The sequence below is a fragment of the Arachis duranensis genome, chromosome 2, assembly GCF_000817695.3.
Source record: "Arachis duranensis cultivar V14167 chromosome 2, aradu.V14167.gnm2.J7QH, whole genome shotgun sequence".
Lineage (NCBI taxonomy): Eukaryota > Viridiplantae > Streptophyta > Magnoliopsida > Fabales > Fabaceae > Arachis > Arachis duranensis.
The window spans coordinates 63,416,070-63,423,154 of NC_029773.3; positions in this window are offsets into that span (position 1 = coordinate 63,416,070).

Consider the following 7,085-nt stretch of genomic DNA (forward strand, 5'->3'; position numbering starts at 1 on the left):
AAGAATTGAAGATGAAGAATGAAAATAAATCAACCCATTAAATTGCAATAGAGCTCTCTTTCCCAAATGTTGGAAATTAGAAACTCATCATAACAAAAATATTTACTAAAGTGTGAATGAAAGAAAATGGAAGAAGAGAAGAGAATGAGAGTGAAAGGGGAGTGGAGTCACCTCCACCCCTCCATGGTGTCTCTCAAATGTTGAATCTAAGGCCCTATTTATAAGCTACCTAAATTACAAATTCAAATGAAATTACAATCAAATGCAAATTTCCTAATTACTTCTAGATGATTCTTGTGGCCTTGATTGATTGTTACTTGTGGCTTGACTTGGGCTTGTGAACTTTTAACTCCCTTCATAGAAGCTTGAAACATTGAAGAATAAATGAAGGGATTGGAGTATTTGGAAGTGGCCCAATGTGGAGTGTCATTGAAGTGGCATTTTGGGCTTTTGAAGGTTTGGAAAAACCTTACACGCTGAAGTATTGGTCTGTTTGGGTCTTTAAATTGAATGTCTACTATAGACTATTATATATCTTTGGAAAGCCCTAGATCTCAGCTTTCCAACGCCGCTGGAAGCATGTCAATTGGACTTCTCTAGCCCAAGTTATGATCTTTTGAAGGTGAAGAGGTCAGTCTGGCGAACTGCAGGGACTTGTTTTACGCTGAAATTGTGAAGCTAAACGAATAGCAATTTGTCCCCTCAAATCAGTGTCAACTATAAAGTGTTATATATGGTTGGAAAGCTCTAGAAGTCTACTTTCTAATGACACTGAGATCACTTCATTTGGAGCTTTGTAGCTCGAGTTATTCTTGTTGGAGTGTGAAGAGGTCAGGGTTGCAAATCCTCTTTGCTTCTCTTTGAGTTTGTTTCCAACTTTTTGCCACCTTGGGAGTGTGCTTCCTCTATTAGTGCTTTTATTGCTTCATTTTCCATAATTTCCTACAAAATTTATTAACTCAAGCAATCAAAGCAATATTCAATTTAATCACCAAAACACTTCCATAATTAAGTATTATGAATTGATTTTTATATGAAAAAGCATAGAAAAACATAACATGATGCGTAGTCATCACTTATCCATGGTAAACGAGATTTCATTTCACGTATCCAAAGTTGCCCAGGTACTGTATTGGAATCTGCAATGCAATCTCTAGCTTTGGTTCAACACTATCCGGGTCAGGACTCGCACGGAACCCATGTAGAACAAGGGTGATTGTCACGGGTCACCTTCAATTCATAAGATGAAGAACGAGAATGTATAAGAGAATAAAATCAGACATATTGAACTAGAACAGTAATATTATTGATCCATGAAACTCAGCAGAGCTCCTAACCTTAACCTTAGGAAGTTAGTGACTCATGCAGTTCGAAAATACAATGAGAAACGTAAAAGTCAGCAAGAGTCCCCGGGGAGATCCTAAACATGGTTGATCTTCTTCTATATATACTAATCTAATAACTAAGAATTATAGAAATAAGATAAACTAGTCTTGTGGTGGGAAAATCCACTTCTAGGGCCCACTTGGTGAGTGTTTGGTCTGAGGTTCAGTGTCTTCCACGAGCTAGTACCCCTTAGGGGCATTGTGAAAATCCCATGTTTAGGGTTTATTTTGTATGGAATAATTTGGGGACACGTGCCCTACACGTACACGTACACGTGCCCTACACGTACACGTACACGTGCCCTACACGTACGCGTGGCTTAAAAATCTCATTGACGCGTACGCGCGACCCACACGTACGTGTGACGCACATCACGTGACTTCATTAGTGAAATCGTCCCTGGCGATTTCTGAAGAGCTTCAGGGCCCAATCTAAAGGAATTCTGAAGGCTAAAGACCCAAGAGGACTAAGGAAATGGGGGGAATTCACACATTAGAGATTTTTAGTTAGTTTTTGGAGTTGATGTTCTAGAGAGAGAAACTCTCACTTCTTTATAGTTTTGGCTTTCTCAATTTGAATTTCTCTTGGATCCTTTGGTTAGATCTAAATTTAATTCAAGTTTACATTGCTTTAATTTGTAGATCTCATTCTTCTACTCTTGTTTTGGTGTTCTTGTTGCTCTAGTTATTGTAGATCTTGGATTTGGATATTGTTTCCTTTGAATTCTATTAATGCATTGAGGTATTTCATGTTCATTGTTGTTAATTGCTGCATTCTTGTTAATTGTTTGTGGTAGATAACTTTGATTTGAATTTTCTTCTCAATTTCACAATGTCCTTCATTCTTGTTCACCAAGTGTTTGAGAAATTGTCAACTATAGTTATGGAGTAGACTTTCTACTCTTGGCTTAGGGGTTGAGTTATTGGAGACACTTGAATTGTCAATGTCCTTTGTTGATTCATAATTGGAAATTGCTAATTGATTTGCATGCCACTAAAGCTAGTCTTTCCTTAGCAGTTGACTAGGACTTGTGGACTCAAATTGATTATCTCCACTTGACTTTTCTTCATAGTTAGAGATTGACTAAGTAGATTAACAATCAATTAATTTAACAACTGATGGAGACTATGATGATAGAACTTCCAACTCTCACCCCTAGCCAAGGCTTCTACATTGATTGATTGTCATTCACCTTTATTAGTTTGATTTCTTGGTTCTTTTATTCCAATTATTAATTGCTCATTGTCTCAATTTATGCTCATCTACTTTCCTTGTACTCAACTCCAAAACATCAAGAGAACTCCTAACCAATGATGTGCATCATAGGGTAACTCATAGGGAGAATGACTCAGGACTCTACTCCTGGTTATTGATTTTGAATTGTGGTGACACATTTTCTAAATTTGGTGTGAAATTGCTTGTTGGTTTAGACTATACTCATGATGGACTTAATTGGTAAATTCTAGACCGGCAATAAATTCCATCATCATGTTGAATGCTGGCTTGGGACCCCCTTTTGGGCATTGGATGCCAGCTACTCCCCTGTGGGTGTTGGACGCCAGGATTGGGGCTGGTGGCTGGCATTGAACACCAGTTTTGGGCCTTCATTTCCAAAGCAAAGTATAGACTATTATATATTTCTGAAAATCCCTGGATGTTAGCTTTCCATATCCATTGAGATTGCGCCATTTGGACTTCTGTAGCTCTAGAAAAAGCTCCTTCAAGTGTACGAAGGTCAAATCCTGATAGCATCTGCAGTCCTTTCTTTGTCTCTGAATCAAACTTTTGCTCAAGCTCCTCAATTTCAGCTAGAAAATACCTGAAATCACCATAAAACACACAAACTCAAAGTAGAATCCACAAATATGAATTTTTCACTAAAACCTATGAAAATATAATAAAACTTAAACAAAACATACTAAAAACTATATGAAAATGATGCCAAAAAATGTATAAATTATTCACTCATCAGAACACCAAACTTAAACTGTTGCTTGTCCCTAAGCAACCAAAAACAAAGTAGGATAAAAAGAAGAAAATGATACAATAAATTTCAGAGTTTTCAATGAAGCTCAGTTTCAATTAGATGAGCAGGACTAGTAGATTTTTGCTTCTGAATAGTTTTTGCATCTCACTTTTTATTGAAACTCAGAATAGTTGGCATCTTTAGTAACTTAGAATCCAGATAATATTATTGATTCTCTTAGTTAAGTTCTTTTTTATTCTTGAACACAGCTTCTTTTGAGTCTTAGTCGTGACCCTAAGCGCTTTGTTTTCCAGTATTACCACCAGATATATAAACGCCACAGACACTTAACTGGGTGAACCCTTTCGGATTCTGATTCAGCTTTGCTAGAATCCCCAGCTATTGGTGTCCAGAGTTCTTAAGCACACTCTTTGCTTTGGACCACGACTTTAACTACTTAGTCTCAAGCTTTTCACTTGACACCTTCACACCACAAGCATGTAGTTAGGGAAGCAGCTCAATTGAACTATTTAGACTAAGATATTTCTTTTAGGCCCTCCTAACCATTGATGCTCAAAGTCTTGGATCCTTGATCTTGCCTTTTGGTTTAAAGAGCTATTGGATTTTTCTGCTTTTTATTTCTTTTTCTGCTTACTTGCTTTTTTTTCACATTTTTTTCTTTTATTGCTTTTTGCTGCTTTTTCTTGCTTCAAGAATCAATTTTTGGATTTTTCATATCACCAATAACACTTCACTTTTATCATAATTCTTTCAAGAGCCAACATTCTTAACTCCAACATGAAATATGCATTGTTCATTCATACATTCAGAAAACAAAAGCAATGCCACCACATCAATTAATTGAACTATTCTTAATATATAACTCGAAATTCATGCATCTTTTCTTTTTTCAATTAAAATTTTCTTTTAAGCAAGGTGATAGATGCATGGAATATTTTATAGCTTTAAGATATAAAGATGATCATGCACTAGAAACAGACAATAAAACAAAATTCATGGAAAACAGATAAATGACATAGGTAACGAGAAGTATGGAATGAATCTACCTCAGTGATGGCGGCTACTACTCATTCTGGAGGATCCAACTTGATTTCTTCTATGTCATGCCCCTCCCTTTGTTGTTCTTCCCTCATGGCTCTTTGATCTTCTCTTATGTCATGGAGGACGGTGGAATGTTCTTGATGTCCCATCATTAGTTGATCCATGTTGGGGCTTAATTCTCCTAGAGAAGTGTGCAATTGGTCACAATAGCCTTGGGGAGGAAAATGAATCCCTTGAGGTATCTCAGGGATTTCTTGTTGAGGCAGTGATGAGCAGATAATTTATACGCTTTTTGGCATTATTTTTACATAGTTTTTAATATGTTTTAGTTACTTTTTAGTATATTTTTATTAGGTTTTATGCGAAAATCACATTTCTGGACTTTACTATGAGTTTGTATGTTTTCTATGATTTCAGGTATTTTCTGGCTGAAATTGAGGGACCTGAGCAAAAATCTGATTCAGAGGCTGAGAAAGGACTGAATATGCTGTTGGATTCTGACCTCTCTGCACTCGAAGTGGATTTTCTGGAGTTACAGAAGCCCAATTGGCGCCCTCTCAATTGCGTTGGAAAGTAGACATCTTGGGCTTTCCAGCAATGTTTAATAGTTCATACTTTGTCTGAGATTTGATGGCCCAAACTGGCGTCCAAACGTCGACCGGAGACCCTTTTCTGGCGTAAAATGCCAGAACTGGCACCAAAGCTGGAGTTAAATGCCCAAACTGACACCAAAACTGGCATTTAAACTCCAAGAAGAGCCTATGCACGTGAAAGCTTCAACGCTCAGCCCAAACACACACCAAGTGGGCCCCAGAAGTGGATTTCTGCACTATCTACACTTAGTTACTCATTTTCTGTAAACCTAGTTTACTACTTTAGTATAAATAGTACTTTTTACTATTGTATTCATATCTTTAGATCATTTTTGAGACTAACTTTAGATCACTTTTGATCTCTTGATCACGTTTTGGGGGCTGGCCATTCGTCCATGCATGGACCTTCATCACTTATGTATTTTCAACGGTGGAGTTTCTACACCTCAAAGATTAAGGTGTAGAGCTCTGCTGTTCCTCATGAATTAATGCAAAGTACTATTATTTTCTATTCAATTCATGCTTATTCTTATTCTAAGATATTCACTTGTACTTCAACCTGATGGATGTGATGATCCGTGACACTCATCATCATCCTCCCTTATGAATGCGTGCCTGACAACCACCTCCGTTCTATCTGCAAGAGCTTGAGTGTGTATCTCTTGGCCTCCTGGTTCACGATGCATGGTTGCCTCTCCTGACAACAGAGCGTTCCATTCCATGAGATCAGAGTCTTTGTGGTATAAGCTAGAATTAATTGGCAGCATTCTTGAGATCCGGAAAGTCTAAACCTTGTCAGTGGTATTCCGAGTAGGATCTGGGATGGGATGACTGTGACGAGCTTCAAACTCATGATTGTTGGGCGCAGTGATAGTGTGCAAAAGGATCAATGGATCTTATTCTGACACAATCGAGAACCGACAGCTGATTAGCCATGCGGGAAACCGTAGCAGATATGTTTTCACTAAGAGGACGGATGGTAGCCATTGACAATGGTGATCCACCAACATACAGCTTGCCATGGAAGAGAGTACGCATGATTGGATAAGGACAATAGGAAAGCAGAGGCTCAGAGGGAACAAAGCATCTCCATACGCTTATCTGAAATTCCCACCAATGAATTGCATAAGTATCTCTATCCTATTTTATGTTTTATTTCTTTTTTTAATCATCAAAACCTCAAAACCATTTGAATCCGCCTGACTGAGATTTACAAGATGACCATAGCTTGCTTCAAGCCGACAATCTCCGTGGGATCGACCCTTACTCATGTAAGGTATTACTTGGACAACCCAGTGCACTTGCTGGTCAGCTGCGCGGATGATGAGCGGATAATTTATACGCTTTTTGGCATTGTTTTTAGGTAGTTTTTCGTATGATCTAGTTACTTTTAGGGATGTTTTCATTAGTTTTTATGCTAAACTCACATTTATAGACTGTACTATGAGTTTGTGTGTTTTTCTGTGATTTCAGGTATTTTCTGGCTAAAATTGAGGGACTTGAGCAAAACTCTGATAGGAGGCTGACAAAGGACTGCTGATACTATTGGAATCTGACCTCCCTGCACTCAAAATGAATTTTCTAGAGCTACAGACCTTCAAATGGCACGCGCTCAACGGCGTTAGAAAGTAGACATCCAGAGCTTTCCAGCAATATATAATAGTCCATACTTTATTCGTAATTAAATGACGTAAATTGGCGCTCAACGCCAGTTCCATGCTGCATTCTGGAGTCAAACGCCAAAAACACGTCACGAACCAGAGTTGAATGCCCAAAACACGTTACAACTTCGCGTTCAACTCCAAGAGAAGCCTCAGCTCGTGGATAGATCAAGCTCAGCCCAAGCACACACCAAGTGGGCCCCGGAACTGGATTTATGCATCAATTACTTACTTCTGTAAACCCTAGTAGCTAGTTTAGTATAAATAGAACTTTTTACTAGTGTGTTAGACATCTTTGGTCTCAGTTTTATTTTATTATCCATCCTAGGAGACTACTGATCACGTTTTTGGGGGCTGGCCATTCGGCCATGCCTGGACCTTCATCACTTATGTATTTTCAACGGTGGAGTTTCTGCA